This window comes from Lactuca saligna, chromosome 7, assembly GCF_052625555.1.
Source record: "Lactuca saligna cultivar CGN05327 chromosome 7, ASM5262555v1, whole genome shotgun sequence".
In the NCBI taxonomy this organism is placed as follows: domain Eukaryota; kingdom Viridiplantae; phylum Streptophyta; class Magnoliopsida; order Asterales; family Asteraceae; genus Lactuca; species Lactuca saligna.
This window is the reverse complement of record NC_136423.1, coordinates 140,586,737-140,604,942: the sequence shown is the minus strand read 5'-3', so window position 1 is coordinate 140,604,942 and position 18,206 is coordinate 140,586,737.

Sequence of the window (18,206 nt, the reverse complement as noted above, 5' to 3'; positions counted from 1 at the left end):
TGGATTGTCACTATATGCGGCAAGGATTATTCCCTTTCAGTTTTCCGAGTTCATATAAGGAGCGAGCAATCTTGTGAGTGTCATAGTTGGGATGTAAACCCAACATGGGGTCTATTGTCTGTGGTGTTTAGCAATAATATGTCAGCGTGGAAGTATGCAGGTGGATGGATATGGTATGGATGCTTTGTGATGCAATCAAGGGTTCGTGTTCTTGGGTTATAGGCAGGTCGGCTATCGTATTGACGATTGGGATTGAAAGCTAGGAGGTGATGTTTTGGATTGTAAGCTGGTGTTGGCTTATGCCCTTGCAAGGAATCTTTAATGTTAAAGTGGCCATGATTGGGGAAATTTCAATGATCTTCAACTAAAATTCAGGAATTCTCTTGGGATATGTTTGACCCTTATCTGGAAGATCATCCTACGTGTGTTATCATTCCAAGGCCAGTGATTTTTGCACCTGGTTAAGCCGATTTGAGTTATGGTTTGGTTTCAACACCAGTAGGTGGTAGTTCGACCCCTAATTGGGTTAGAACTGGGTATTCTGCTTGGAGAATCATCGATCTGTTTAGGTTTGTAGTATTGTGAGAATGGTTCCTAGGGATCTACGGTGCGAGTATGTGGGATTTCGGTTCAAGATTTGGTGAAGGTAGAGGTATATAGTAAGTAGCGATCGGATGTATGTGTTTAGGAGACACATGAGTTGTCCCTCAGTAGGAAGTGGTTGGTCAAAGAGCTCATTGCAACTATTGGTTTCTTGTGGGGTGTGCCAAAGAATAGATGAGGAGCTGTTGGGACCACTCAGGTTGAGTATTGGTTGCAGAGGGAATTTTTAAGCTCGTTGCATGGATTTCTAATTATAGTACTAGCTTGTTCAGAGGTCGATCAAGGAATCGGTTTCAAAAGTGGGTGCGATCACTTCCACATGAGTTTTAATGCGCACTCGATTTTTGGTCGCATCGTTCTTCATTCATCGAAGGTTCCTTGGAACTTTCAAGTTGTGAGAGTTGAAGTTCAATGGATGTGTTAACCTATCATTAAGTTCAGTATGTTTTATGCCCCTTTAGTTTCTGGGTATGTTTACCCTCAACGGTGGTGTGGAATTTTAGTCCGTATCAGGCTCGGGTTTTGGTAGCATTCAGGATCTCCTTGGAAGTATTTTGGAGTTAGTTACATGTTTGTAGAATCTATTCATTCTCAATCAAGTATGGGATCTTGTTTTGACCGATCATGAGGATGTCTTCTATTATTGAGTGAGGTGTTGTTTCGATAAAATTATGATATTTCTTCCATTTTGGATGAGGTTATGGGCTCCCTAATGATGGGCATTGTGGTAAATTCATTATATGTATTGTCGAGAGGGGTATGCAAATGGACAAGATAGTATTGGAGAACTTGGTTCGAATTATACGCATGGTTCTTTTGGGTTATGGCCTTTGAGTTGGATCAAGAATACGACCATTTATCCTATTATCGGGTCATGTGCAACTATGATTTCGTTGTATTTTGCATTGATAACATCGTGTTCTATGAAATGAAGTGTGTGTGGTAAGACCATGGGCGGTGACCATGGCGGGATAGTCGTCTCGTGAGACTTCAGGATGGCCATAACATTTACTGGATTGGCAGATAGTATGGAAGTGTTGTAAGTATGCGATGGGATCGTAGCATTCACCAGGTTAAGGTAGAACATCGTTGGGGTTGTCGGAAGTATAAAGGTGGACCATCTCGTGTCGTGGTCAAGGCTTGTATGAGTATGTAAATGTAGGTGAGACCTGCTAGAGACCGGTTAGGTCAAGGAATTGGATTATGATTTTAGTAGAATGATTATGTGGGTAGGGAGCGACATAGTGTAGTACATAGGCTAGAATAGCCTTATCTGTTGGACTCTCAGGAACCTGATGGTTGGACCAAGTGCGAGACTGGCAGTCTCAGTGGTGGTTTGGGGATTTTATATCCCAACTTTGGGAATAGTTGTTGTGAATCAAAAGACTTCAGGTGAAAGGCAAGTGTAAATCCTTGGATCTCGGGTTATGGGTTATGTACCGATTTGGATCTTGGTTTAGATTCGCATTGGGAATCGTTAGTATATAAGTGCAAAATTTGTATCTCAGCAAGTTATGGATTTAGGAATCTGTATGTCGGGTTATCAGCTGGAAGGTTCAGGGTCAAAATGATTATTCAGTTCTGATGGTAGGAGGAGACCCTTGTGATTGTGTTTTAGAATGGTTCTACCTGTGCGGAGATTGGGCGAGTTATGGGGATTCAGAATTATAGAAGTTGTGTTTTAGATCGACAATTATAGGTTTAGTGATTTGTTCAGCACTAGAAGGTTTTTTTTGGAACGTTGGTTCTTACGAAGGTGGTAAGGAGTGATTTCAAGTACAAAATCTAATTTAAGTGGGGGAGAGTTGTAATGCCTTGTTCCGAATCCTTTCTTATGTCTGGGTGAAGGACCGAAGACCGAGTATCATTAGGCTTAGGGTCTTTGAGGAAAAAATATATAGACCCATTTGGGTGTGGATAATGTAATTTGAATGATACGGGAGTTATGTCTGTGTTTTGGCGCCAATGGGTATTTCGGTAAAGTGTTGGTTCAGGATTTTATGAATTTTGGATTTTGTTTTTTGGAACGTTTTTATGGCAAGTATGAGTTAATAGAAGTGTATAGATTCTAATTACCTTTCCTTGGATATAAAGAACATCAAAATCAGATTTAGAACGAAGACGTTATACCCGTTTGAAGTTTGGTCGGTTTTGGGTTATGCTGAGTACATTGGGCATACTGAGGCACTCTGAGTACGTTGGGCGTACTAGAAGTACGTTGGGGGTCACAATCAGTTCCCAACCTTATTTTCATGGTATTAGACCTATTTAATCTCCTTAACTCCCCCAAACCCACTCCATTCTCAGCCTCCACCCCTTCCATGAAACCCTAACCCTAGTTAAGCCTTGTATGCTAAAAGAAGGTGTTTTTGTTGGATTAATTTCTAAGTCCATAACTATAATTGGTAAGACTTGACCCGACCCGGCATGGTCCATTTGGGTTGCATACCATCATGCACTTGGATAGACTATAATGAGAGAAATAAGACACTTATGGTTATTAATATATTATAAGTTCTAGTATATTAATAATAAGAATGATAAGATTATTTAATTAGTATTGATCAAGAATTAATCTAGGATTAATTAAGTGATCAAAAGAAGACTAATTAAATATATGGGTTGATTGTGTAAATCATCCATACTTATATAGTGGGCTAATGCTACATGGATAATCAAGTTGGGCTAAAACCCATAGGATGATCCATGGATGCTCCATGGTGTATTTGAACCCATGGATCCAAGGAAATGGAAAGCCATGACAATTAAGGATTTACCCTAATTGTAACACTATATAAAGATCTTATTCTTGACAAAAAATCGGCCACTAGAGAGAGTAACAAAGGGCTAGCTGATTTCATGAAGTGTAGGACTCTCTCAAGTTATTCTAAGTGTTTTGATGATTGTGATTCCATTTGAGGCTTCCACACTATTGGGGCTAGGCACTCAAGCTTAATGAAGACTTTCTACATCAAAGAGGTATGTATTCTATCTTGTTACACTCATTGTTTTGTATGCTAGATTAGGATAATACCTTGGACGTTCTTATTTGCATGTATAATAGAGAAAACATAGATCCAAGGTATTTAGGGTTGCATGTACACTTAGCAGTGTTAGAATGCTCAAAACCCAACAGTGGTATCAGAGCCTAGGCTTGTTTTCTTGTTATACTTGCAAATGGAGCTGAAAAATCGAGTTTTGATGTTGTCAGCCCAGCAGACTCGCCGAGTCCATGAAGGGACTCGACGAGTCCAAGGCAAAATGCATCCAACTCGCCGAGTTTTGTTCATGCACTCGACGAGTTGGACCCCAGACAACATATTTTCGAGGTTTTTGGCTAGAAATGGACTAGGAACATTACCCTAAGTTGTTTTTGAACTTATAAACTTGTTTTTTAATGTGGTAATGTTCATGCTAATCCATTTTCAAAGATAATTGTCAATAGATTCATGTTTTGTATTAGTTTAAGGTTTAGACTAATTACATGAGAAAGTTTGATTTGAATTATCTTGTTCTTATGAGTTGCTTAGATTAATAGAAAAGTTAATTGAAATAGTTGTTTTCAATCCATTTTAATCTAAGAGTTGAGTATAAAATGTGTTTGTGTAACTTGTCCTCAAGTTACATGAATAGTCACATTAAAGACTCATAAAACTCATAAAATTGGCAAAGGTTACAAAAAAAATGAAGAGTCTAGTTCTAGTTAATTGGAGTTATGACTCCATAATTTGTCCTCATGTTATGGAGGGCCAAGAGTCTCTTCATTAAATAAATAAAAAAAATAATGTAACCTTAATTAATTCCATAAGTTATAAAAATAAAGAAAAGTTAATTCTCTTATTAGTTTAAAGTCTTCCATAAGTTATGGAACTTGAAGAGTTTTTTGGATTAAAACTACTTTAAACACATAAGTTATGGAATTAATTAGTTTTGAATAGTTTCAAAACTTGACCTCAAGTTTTGGAATTTGAAAAGTTTTCTCTTATGAATACTTTAATTCCAAATTAGCCCTTATAATTTTTAAGAGTTAAAATTCAACACTTATACTATTTATAACATTAATGGTTAATTATTATATATATGTATAAGAACAAGTCGTTTTACCGTTAGTAGGCCTCATTCACGAAGCCGGTCTATAAGGTGGGTATAAGGTTGTTCCCTATAAAATGGCGACTTAATGGGTGTATACTCTCACCCACCGCTTGCTTGACTGGTGGAGGGTCGTTAGCCGAACGGGTAGGACAATGACTTTAAATTCTCCCTTCATTAAAAGTATTAATGATAAATACTAAGTAACTAAAATCTTAATAATTCCCAATCTTAGTTACTTTAGGAAAAATGTGAATTTGGTGCTAGCCCATGGAATTCACACTTTGTACCTTACCAAGTCGTTGGTGAAGCGTGTGTGGTTAACCGGCACACTAACTTGGACTAGTAAGGACCACGAAGGGTGACTTAATGTTTGTCATGGATCAATGGAGCGTGTGTGGTTAACCGATACATTGATTAGGTTATAATATTAAGGATACCAAGTGAATTGGTATGGTTATTCACACCTTGTTTTGTGATCCTCGGCATCCCAGTCACAAAATTTGAGAGGGCACACTCGAGATTGAAACATGCCATTGAAAAGTTCAATGAATCTCAAAAGATCTAGGAATTTCAAATCCAATTAAAACCTAATAAATCATTTCGTTTATCTTGGTGGAAATTGGTGAATCGTCATTCACCTACCTTCAAATATTTTATAGCTTGGATTAAGGCATCCCTCTTCCAAATTATAAAATATTGTGTTGGGTCCTAGCCTTAATATTTCATATTGGGTGTCATATTAAGGACTTTAAATCAACTATCTTGAATATCTTCCAAAACATGTCTGGTTTAGACATTTATGATCTTCCCAAATCTCTTGAAGATGATGTTCCTCAACATCATGCTTCACTTCCTCTATCTCCTCCAATTATTCTCCCTCACCCACAAGTTCTTGAAAAGTTTAAAAGTCACTTAATCCCTATTGGCAAGCATGGTCTATGTGTGCTCACATCTTGGAGATAAAGTCACATATTGACAAGCCGGGAGAGTTGGGTGTCAAAGTCTTGAGAAAGTTGGTGGTTCAATCACTTTCTAAGTCACATAGTGAGTTCTTTTGGAACACCTATGAAAAAGACTATGACAAGACCCTTAATGATTTTATTTGTTTGTTAAGATCAACTTCCTCAAAACTTGATGGACAATGACAATGGTGACACAGGAAATCCAGAAAAGCATTCTCTTCCCAATGGAAAGGGATCGGCCATAGTCAACTCGGTTGACCAAATGGTAAAGAGAAAAGCTAAGTCTGTGATAGTCCCGTGTACCATTATCAAAGGGTCCATATGTTTATATTGTCAAAGAAAGGAGCATTGGTTGCAAAGCTGCCATAATTTACCTAAGGATGTTAAAGTCGATAAGTTTGACTCTACTTCAGGTAAAGTCCACTATCTAACTCTGCTAAGTTTCTATTCTGAGATTCTTATTACATAATGTGAATGGGTCACATGCTGATGTCTTTTAAGAATCAAAGAAAAGATAGGAAGCTTAAAGAAGTATATGCTGATTTTGATTGCGAAGATGGGTTTTGATCGCATGGTTCGGTAATCAGAATTTTGAGCTGTTGCTTAAGAGTTATAATATATTGCTTGTGAATAGATAACAACAAGATTTTCATGTGGATTGTAAGGATAAGTTTTTCCGCAAAGTTTTAAAATAAAAGAAAAAAAGGGTTTTAATTTTATTTATTTTAAAAATATCCTTACAATGGCATCTGTGGAAAATTGTTGCTTATATATTTCCAGTAATAGCAATATTGGAAAGTGGATTTGATTCTTTCATTTGTGGTAGTGTCTGAATTTACCAAATGAAGAAAGTTTTTCATCACCCAAGTTTCAATTGGACAGAAACTTGGAATCATACAAGTTGTTTTGTATGATGAATGAGAATTTTCATCTTTGAAAAATTAAGACTAATTCTTTGATCACATGTATATGTGAGTCAATTGAAGGACTAAGGAATTAGGTACATTGGGTGTGCGTTGGTCAAGGTCCACCACAAAGATTGATTTGTCATGTTTTACTAAAGATTAGTAAATATGATTATACTTATAAGGTTAAGTATAATTCTGTAACATTGAAAAGGATCCAATGTATGGCAGAGCGAATAAGAAGAATCAAATTAGGCAGAAGGATAAAAGTTTCTCAAATCTGAAAAGATGGGAGAGTATTTTAGTATCGTATTTCATGATCATCTTAATGATTATGAAACCATATCACAAATTCATACTCTAAGGACGTCTTAGTGCATTGTTATGGCTAAGAAGAGAGGTCATGAATTGTTGGATTGGTTAAGATCAAGGAGATGAGTCATACTTCGTTCCAAAACAATTCTTAGAGTCATACTCCAAGATTGTAACATTGAGTGACATAAAGTAAGGTTTAAAACACTTATCAAATGTAGTGTGAAATGTTTCTACTCTTGTACATTTGAGATTGGTAAGTTGTGATGTCTTGGATGAGACAAAGACCAACTAAGACCAATTGTGTGAAGTGTTAGTCTTGATAAGAATCTGCACTATCCCTTGAATATTTGTTTTGTCAAGGAATGGTTCTTGACTAGGAAAACTTATATGTCAAGGGGACAGTGGGAGCCTTAAAGATCCTGAAAGAGTTTCAAGATTTAATCAAGAGTAAAACCTGTAATTTATCACTAACACACGACTTAAGGTTTGCAACCTATCGTGTTGACATAATTCTCATTTCTGTACCTACTTCAAATAAGTTGGATTTTCATGTGAGTTATCAGAGTTCAACTTGGAAGCATTGGTGGGCCTTGTGCTACCAAGGTGACAGTAAACTAAGATTGAACACGTTTAATCCATGTAAGGCTGAATTTCTCACTAACCTTATCTTGTGATTATGGTTTTGACAAATTCGCATGGATAGGAACTCATACACTTTAAAATCTAAGTGTCATAAGGTTTCTCTCCGATTCATGAAAATGATGGTGAGGAAATTCTTTCACTAAGTAGATTTTACGTAGATAGCAATTGTGTTATTTGCATTTTCAAAAGTCGTTAGTGGAGCGCGTGTGGTTAACCGGCACACTAACATGGACTTGTGAGAAATGGCAAATGCCTAAGCAATTGAGACTATGATTACGGAATCCCTTTTCATAGTTCTGAAAATTGTTTAGACACACATGTGAGATATCTAAGAAAGGATGTATGAATCTAAATTTCAGAAGTCCAACAGATTTCTGAAAATATGTCAGAGCTAGTGGGAGCATAAGTGTTATGCTGATACTCATCATGTTAGTGGGAGCATGATTATTATGATTAGTATTGCAAGCTAGCAATTTTAATTATAGAAAACAAAGTTTCAATTCGTGAAGTTGCAGGGGTTGAAAAGTTGTTTTGCTATAATTAAGGGAGAGGAAATTATACTTCATTTCAATTCTAAAGCTTAGATTGAGATTTTAATCATCTTTAGTCAAGAATATATATAAGAATTTTATGTCTGAATGGTTCGACTTAAGAAAATTCTATATATATTGTGTTCTCAAAATTCAATTATGACTACGGCATCCCTCTTCATAGTTAAATTTTGAAAACATGGCAAATAAAAAATATTGTAGCAAAAGACTGGTCTAGTATCATGTCTTTATGTCAAACATCATGAATCGTGTCCCATATGCTTCGAATATAGGATCGATTTCACGTGCTATAATATTCATCCTTTCTAAATTTTCCAAATGCTTAAGGCATTTAGAAGGGAAAAGTCTAGAACTGGATATGACTAAAGTGATTAAACAATTGTCGAGGACAATCTAAGGTTTACCAAAGATTGGTTTCTCAAGGACAATTGGAAGTATAGTGATAATTCTGGAAGGACCATATTGACATAATCTGTAAGGAGGAAACTCTTGTTCGGAAGTGATAGTCAAAATGGGATCTGGAAATGTTTCAAAGTTAGAAATTATTCAATCAATGTAAGATTAGGAAACTTAATGCAAGAAGGATGTTCCCAAGGAGCTGATCTCCTTTGGAATGCTCTGTAATGGTTGTTGTCAAGTCTTTCTGACTTCGTGCATAATCATTACAAGAGGATCAATGCATATAAGTTTAGAATCTAACAGATTTCAGTAAATGACATGAATTTGGAATTCTTGCATTTACAATAAGGATTTGGGATTGTGAAATGAGTATCATTGGAATCATGTTCAATTGATCTACATCACAATGTAAGGATCATAGACAAACATAGTGTGCATACTTGGGGTATGGCATAACTATTGTTTAGAAAACAAAGTGTACATGCTAGGAGCATGGGACGACTGTTGTTTTATTCAAGTCTTAAGTTGATTATTTGAAACATTGAATAATGTGTAATCAATATGGTGATAAATAAAAGGTGGTTTTATTTATATTCAAAAGGGTTCTGAGACCATATTAGATTCGATTATTATTGTGTTTTACTTTGCATGTTTTGACTTCCAAAATATCTAGGTTATTCTTTCTGAATTACTAAGTTATTTAAACACTCCATAGTCATTCATATGTTGGAAGTAGGTATGAATCAAGACTGTCATGAATCGGGTTTGTAGATGGCTAAATGGGTTTAGTCATGGCAATGGTTGCTACAACATTCATGAGTGCTCATAAGTTATGAGTATTGGAATAAACCCACGCTCACTTGTATCACTTCATGGAATTTATCTCGAGTGATCGTGAGACGGTAATATCATATAAATCTTCAAGCCTAGAGATATGAGTTGTTACCTATGAGTTGGTTGTGCATTGATTGCACGTAAATGCATCAGTAACTTGATGTTATAAAACGTGCCTTTGTGTACAATTCAACAAGTAGTAGAACAAGCATATGAGTCGAAGTTTATCTGTTCCTTCTAGAAATAGAAGCGATATCTGGGCCCTCGATGATTTTGTTGTGACCTATGTACCGGCCGGTCAGAACTGAACTGATGTGTTCGATTAAGTTCTTTGTCAAACAAATCGAAAATCGGGAAACAAACTGCTGGACAATAAGTACGACGTTGTTCCATGTATTTGTCCGGATGATATCATGAGAACAGAGGATTATATGATCACTTATCTAAAATGGACAAGTCATTGACAAGATCAGAGTTCATCTACAAGGTCAGAGTTCGACAGAAGCTTTTGAGAGCTACGATTGCCAGTTGGTTCCTGAAGTCATACGCAATAATAGTTTTAGACTTATCCAAGTGGGAGACTGTTGGATTAATTTCTAAGTCCATAACTATAATTGGTAAGACTTGACCCGGCCCGGCATGGTCCATTTGGGTTGCATACCATCATGCACTTGGATAGACTATAATGAGAGAAATAAGACACTTATGGTTATTAATATATTATAAGTTCTAGTATATTAATAATAAGAATGATAAGATTATTTAATTAGTATTGATCAAGAATTAATCTAGGATTAATTAAGTGATCAAAAGAAGACTAATTAAATATATGGGTTGATTGTGTAAATCATCCATACTTATATAGTGGGCTAATGCTCCATGGATAATCAAGTTGGGCTAAAACCCATAGGATGATCCATGGATGCTCCATGGTGTATTTGAACCCATGGATCCAAGGAAATGGAAAGCCATGACAATTAAGGATTTACCCTAATTGTAACACTATATAAAGATCTTATTCTTGACAAAAAATCGGCCACTAGAGAGAGTAACAAAGGGCTAGCTGATTTCATGAAGTGTAGGACTCTCTCAAGTTATTCTAAGTGTTTTGATGATTGTGATTCCATTTGAGGCTTCCACACTATTGGGGCTAGGCACTCAAGCTTCATGAAGACTTTCTACATCAAAGAGGTATGTATTCTATCTTGTTACACTCATTGTTTTGTATGCTAGATTAGGATAATACCTTGGACGTTCTTATTTGCATGTATAATAGAGAAAACATAGATCCAAGGTATTTAGGGTTGCATGTACACTTAGGAGTGTTAGAATGCTCAAAACCCAACAGTTTTGAGTGCTTTGGAGTATGTATCGTGCACCTTAAAGAAGAAGGAACTTCTTTGAGAAGTGTTGGCTGCTTTGGATCTTGTAGATCTAGACTTTTTTCACCTTGATCTATCTTTTTAAGGTATAAAGTTTGAATCTTGATGATGCACTTGTTAGATCTAACTAGTTTTGGATGTTATGATCTTTTGGTCATTTTAGTGCAAAAAGTTTAGATCTTGAAAGTTTGTGACCTTGTTATAGATAAAGTTGAAAACTTTATCCATCTAAACATCATTTTGATTCAAATCTGAAAGTTGGAGACTTGTACTTAATGGGTTAAGTTGAAAAAGATGAACTTTTAGGTCCCTTTGAGACTTAAAGATTAGATCTTGTTTGTTTGGACCATTCTAATGGATAAAGTTGGAAACTTTATCCATTATAAAGCTATTATGAACTATAAAAATGTGATATTGGCCCTTTTATCCCTTCCATGCAAGATTTGTGAAGTCTTATTGGGTTAAGAACTTAGGGTTCTGGACATTAAGCACTTTATAGCCATGCAAAGTCATAAAGTTGGAAACTTTATGGCTTAGGACATCATTTTGGGCTTGGATCTGAGTTTTGGATGTAAGAACTTATTGGAATAAGCTCCTAATGGAGTTTTGGGACTGAGATGAGTACGTTGGGCATACCTGGTGGTACGTTGTGTGTACGCAGTCAGCGCTCTGCTATTGGTCAACATCATAGTACGATGGGCGTACTCCGTTGGGAAGAAATATTGACTTTTAGACCTTGACTGTTGACTTTGACTTTAGCCAGGTTTAACCAAGTTTGACCTAAGGATATTTTGGGTTATTGGGTTAATTATTGTTAGCGTGAGGTTCTCCGGTTCGGTGGTCTGAGCAGTTATTTGATTATCAGCAGACCGAGGTGAGTTTTCCTCACTGTAATTGCAGGTATAATGCACCAAGGCCGGCCCTTTGGATTTAATATCCTAGTATGTATACTATTGTGTTGTACTGATCTGTTAGATCGGTATCCTGGTATATAGGATGATACTATGCTTATTGATCTGTAGATGTGTCTAACTGGTTGTAGACTGTTATATGATTATCTGTTATTTGTGCACATATTTGGCCGGTGGCTGAGGCTTTATTGCTTTGTGCGCAAGCTAACAGGCTGGGGGGGCATACCAAAATGATGGTTGAATGGTCCTGAGGGTATTCCATCCCGAGGATGAAAGGACCTATTATAGATTGGCATTCCAACCTGATGGTTGAGGGGCCTGGGGTATTCCAACCCGATGGTTGATTGAACATATAGTGCATGGGCATTCCAACCTTGATAGGTTGTGGGACGGGGATAATACCACCTCGATAGGTTGTGGGCCCAGTATGTATGGGCATTCTAACCTCGATAGGTTGTGGGTTGAGGGTAATCCAATCTCTATAGGTTGTGGATCCATTGTATATTGGCATTTTGTCCGTGGTATTCCATCCCGAGGATGATCAAACCCAACATGTTGTTTGTTTGTTATTACGTGTATGTGGTGGTATTTTGGGGGAACTCACTAAGTTTCGTACTTACAGTTTTTGGTTTATGGTTTCAGGTACTTCAGTGGACTATGTCAAGGCGAAGGCGTGACAGTACACATCCTTGGTTTTCAACTGATTTGTTCTTGAGAGACTCCAATTTTAAATAATGTTTTGAAAATAATGGTTTTGTAACACTTCTATTAGAAAATGGGTTGTTTTGAAAAGTTTTAAATTTATTTAATTTTTGGGATGTTACATAGGGATTTCAATCCCACAATGTTATTGTTGGATTAGGTACCTAAGCCATAACTATATTTGGTATGTACTTGACCCGGTTGTAGCATGGTCCTTTTGGGTTGCCTTCACCAAAGAAACTCAACTAGATGAATAGTGGAGAAAGAGGTTATTATGGTTTTTTAATATATTATATGAATAATATATTAAAGGAGAAATCATATTTGTTTAATTAATATTGGTCAAGAATTAATTAGAATTAATTGTGTGGTCAAAAGAGATTAATTAAATAAGGGGGCTGATATTGTAATTATAAGATAGTTACAAGGTTGGGCTTAGGATCCATAAGGAAGCAATGGACGAATTCTATGTGGGAGCCCACATAGAAATCGTCTAAGGGGCCTTCTGGAAGGATCCTTTGGGTTGCTTAAGGACTAAGCAACCGAATTAGGGTTTGACTGAAACCCTAATTGCTCAGCTATATATAGAACCCTTGGGCATTCAATTTTTTGCGACCACAACCCTAGAAGGATTCATTGAGCCGAAAATTACCTCTCCCCTCTCTCTCTAAGATTCTCCAACTTGCTTTGGTGTTTGTGATCCATTAGAGGCATTACATTGGAGGTGCTAGGTTCTCATAAGCTCAAGATCATCAAGCTACAATCAAAGGTAACATTCTTACTAGTTTATTTATGTTGATTTCGATTTTGATATGCTAGATCTAGGTTTTGCGAGATTTGGATGATTATTGCATGTACAGATAGAAAACCTAGATCCAAAGCTTTAGGGTTTGCATGTGCACCATAAGATTGATGTTTTGCTCATAACCCAATAGTTATTATATATATATATATATATATATATATATATATATATATATATGTGTGTGTGTGTGTGTGTGTGTGTGTGTTTTAGAACTCATAATATATATAATTTCACCTCATATAAACAATTTTACCCCACCCTGTCGATCCTCACAACGACACGATCTATACTCTCGGATCTAAAATTAACCTCTTTACCTAATCCATACTCCCGAATCAAGTATGTCTAATCCATGCTCTCATATCAATATATATGCCCATTCCATACTCTCGGAGTAGGTAGAATTGACTATGTCTAATCCATGCTCCCGGATTAATGACAAATAACTATGTCCTCTCCATACTCTTGGACTAAGGACAAATGACTATGTCTAATCCATGCTCACAGATTAATGACAAATAAGTATGTCCTCTCCATACTCTCGGACTAAGGACAAATGACTATGTCTACTCCATGTTCTTGGATCAACGACAAAGCTTAAAGTTGGACCCTCCATGTATATCTCACCCACACTCATAAGTAGATACTACCCGATATTTATCTCAATTAATTTAGGTTTGTCTGTATCCTAAATCATCATATATTAGCAGATATGCTCTTAACACGTATTTCAGGCAATAAAAAATATTTCACACAAAAAAATATATTTAATACTTTAATCAATATTTGTATTAAAATCATGTTCATGAAAGTAACTATGCACTCACTTGTTAAAGTGATGACTCCAAACTTGGGCAGCGCTTCGCTTCTAACAATTCTATTTTCCTTCGACAAAACCTAGTATCATTATCACTAGATTTTAGACTAATATTTATTACGACTAATTATTAGTCTAGATTTATGAGCAATATTGTTTTATAAGTGTTAAATAAGACTTTTCAACTACTATGTACAGAAAGGGGCCAGACATGGAACACCGGAGGGCGGGACTATTTTGTCATTTAAGTTGTTCTGAAATCCAACAACCCTATGTGGCCCTTCAAACCAGATTTCTCATTCTGCGAGCAATTAAAAGGTATTATAATAACACTTAGTATAGTTTAAAATACTCTCATATATTTTTTATATGTTCATAATAACGATAATGAACGTAAACATAAGCTATACTTAAAGTAGGGTAAGCATAACTCACTTACAATGGAGTTTAGCGAAGAACCGGGCTATGCGCGGGCAGAACATCTGAGCTGAAATCTCTTCTTCTTGGGGCCTTCTACCGCTTCGGGACTCGCTACTAACTCCTAAGAAGGGCTAGAGAAAAGCCTTGAGTCTTTGGGAGTGTTTTGGGAGAAGAGAAGTGGAAATGTGTGAAGAAATGGGATGATTTGCGCCTCTATTTATAGGTTGGAAATGGCTCAACATGGCATGTTTATGAGCCCTACACGACGTGTTGGTGTGCTAAGTTTCATCATTTGGTGGCAAGGCGTGGGGAAGAAGCAGTGGCTTAGATCGCGCCACATGTCACTCGCTGATCACTACAAAAACTAATTACCTTCTAAAATCCTTAACTTTCGCATACAAGTTCCGTTTTAGACGTTCTTTATAACCACACGTAGGTATTGACGGGATCTACACTATCGTTTAGACTCTGTTGGCTAATTTTGAATTTATTTTTAAAGTTATATTTTAACAGACTTAGACATATAAAGTCTGTTAAAAATTAATAACTTTGTCATCCGACGTCCGTTTTCGTTTGTCTTTATATCATTGAGTTCATATCAATGAGATCTTCAATTCTCATTTATATTGTGTCGGCTAAAAATCAATTGATCTAAAATTCAATTTCCGGGATGTGTATTTTTACGCTAAATCTTAGAAAAATAATAACTTCCTCAAACGAAGTCAGATTTTGACGTTCTTTTTATGCACGTTCTCGGTTTAACGTATAATACGACTTTCGTTTAGATCTCTATGGCTAAAAAATATTTTATCAAAAATTCAATTTGTACGATACGCGACGTTGTACCGGTTTTATCCCAAAACGTCAATGTTTCATAACTTCTTTGTTATAAGTCGGATTTCAACGTTCTTTATATGTAAGAAATCCTTGTGATATATATTATGACTTGGTTAAGATTATTATATATATATATATATATATATATATATATATATATATATATATATATATATATATATATATACACACTAATTTACAAGTGCCTGAACAGGACTTGGCTTTGATTGAACCCTTCCATTTTTTTTAATCTGATTTATTGTAACACCTGTTGTGTTACGTGGTCTTTACATGCTTCCCCCACCGCCTTTGCTATCCAATAGGATGATTACACAAATGCTTCCACCGCCTTAATACCTATATAGCACCGATCGGAATTGTGTCTGCAACGACTTCTAGCCCTAAACATCACGATTTAGGCCTTCAGATGGAAACATCGACCGTGATGTAGTCCAAGCCTAACAATCGTCGGCTCAAATTATGTTTATTCAGAGTGATCGATGGTCGGCGCCTGAACGCTCTTCCGCCATGGATTTCGTCATCACACTCTACAAACTACGGAATCCCGTCCAATTTCACGATTCTCTCTTTGTAAGCCCTACACCCACAAATGGTCCTCGGTCTGGTATTTGATTCTTTTTCCATATGCGGATGTTACCTCTGTCGTTGTCCAATCTCTGCGCCACCGCCTGTTTGGAAGGTTGCCAATAAGATGATCAGTGATTCGGTGCCGAGAAAAGCTCGGTCAGGTAACAACAGGAACGCAGATAATTTCACTAATTTTTGAATATATTGGGGAGAAATTTATGATTTTTTTACTTTGTTGACATTTCAGCATCCACAAAGTGGTCTCACGAGTCGATATCTGGTGGTGTAGTTGTTGGTGGAGGGGGGTACAAAGCACATTCATCGTTAATCCTTGACTTCACTTGTAAGGCTTGGTTTGACAGCCACCTCACCGGCGTCGGTGGCTCCTCCATCGCCTTCCTCTTCCAATGTTTCAGTAAGAATTATTTCTATTTGCAGTATTTTTTTCTAGGGTTAGTCTGTCTTCAGTGAGACTTTTCTTGCAACAAAAACACAACAGCACCTTGTAAGTTGCTCATTACTTCTTTCCATTCTTATCTTCACTTCACTATTTTCATAACAACTTATCTTTATTTATTTATTTGTAATCATTATTACTTTCTAAAGATACCAACTTTTTAATCAAGTGTGGTGGTTCAGGAGTAAGGTGCAATGACATACAGTTCGATACCGATAACTCTACAGCCTTGGGACATGCATCCTACTATTTATTTCAAGAAAAATGGGTTGTAAGCAATGGTGCTATAGTAATTGACAGAAAAGACCCTTCATTCATACAAACCACATCAATACAAGTCAACAAAACAAGATACCCTGAGCTTTTTAGAACTTCAAGAAAGTCTCCAAGGTACCTTAGATACTATGGTTTAGGGGTGCAAAATGGTCCTTATATTGTAACCCTTTTCTTTGCTGAAACTGTCTTCAGTTTAACCACTAGTATCTAGAATGTTCATCCCATGCGTCTCTTTAATATTTACATCCAAGTTAGACTGCTATTTTAGATTATATTTTTCCATTTCTTATTAATGAGGCTATTTTGATCTCTTTTTTTTTTTTTACAATGTTCTTCAGGTAAATCAGGAACAAAAGGATTTTGATATATCAAAGGAAGCAGGAATCAATGACAAATTTTCATTTTAGGGGTTTTCAAAAGCTAAAATTACTTATTTGCCATTTATGATCTTTTTGCAGGCATCTTACCTTCCACCCTCTATAAGCATTAAACAGACCCTAAAGCCTATATGGGTTGCATGAAATCAGGACCTGTTATTTCTCTAAAGTAACCTCTCCATTCTTTTACTAAGAATTACGATTTTCATGAGATAAATGGATAAACCTTTTGTGTTATGTAGGAATGCTAAATAACATTCACAGGGGAAAATCACAACATATTGGAATCACATAAGAATGGAATGCCAATTCCATTGAAAATGAGGTGGGAATATTACAAAAGAGAAGATGGAAATGATGCAAGAGGTAATCAAGCTATAATTACAACGTGGGACACATAAGTATATAGAAACAGTGAACGAAAAGCTCCAACCTGCTGAAAACAGACAAAAGGTAATGGTTTCATCTTTGTCTAAAATTTTCAATATTCCAACACTCTTTTAAGTGTTTTTTTTTTCATTTTACCAGTCAAGGGTTTGACAAGAACGTATAAAATCGAACCTTATGGTTCTTGAAATCTTTGGTAACTTTCTCTTAGCATCTCTACTTCTTTTCCTTTATTTTTACTCTTGTTTCAATCATGTTTTTTACTATGTCGTCTTTGCCCTATATTGTGATGTTTATTAGTTCAGTTAGTGATTTACATTATGAGTAGTATCATTGAAGTTGCTAATGTTGAGATGATGCCAACAGTTCCTGAAACTGCATGTGACGTTGTAAAAACACTCTTATGTGTCCTTTGAGGCAAAAGAGTAATGGCCAATTATCGACATTAATAAGTTATCTCCCACAAACAATTTCACCATGAAAATATAGTTGAAAGTTTTTTTTAAACTTACCATAACTTTGAAACCAAATGCAATCGGTTTGCAAATTTTTCTTTTGTATTTTGATGGTTTAAAATCCAATTATCGATCATGGAGGCTTTACTTGCTTTGACATATCTTATCAACAAAATAGTTATTTCATTTTCTGATTGTCTTATCAACTTTTTTAGTTAGTATCATGCTTAATTCATTGTTTATTTTTGTTTTCTCCATTTGCCTTGATACTATCCAAAGTGTCTGTTAAGCATTTATGAATCTTTGTGTCTATTTGAAATTTTGAAGTACTCATAAATTGTTAATAGTGAATGATCTGTTCTTCCTTCTTGAAAAAAAAAATTAAAGTCCTATTTTTATTGGTTTGTTTTACTAGCAAACTGATAAACATTGTGCTCATCAAGTCCAATGTTGTGTTGTTTATAAATTTTTTTGTTTGCACTTTGCAGG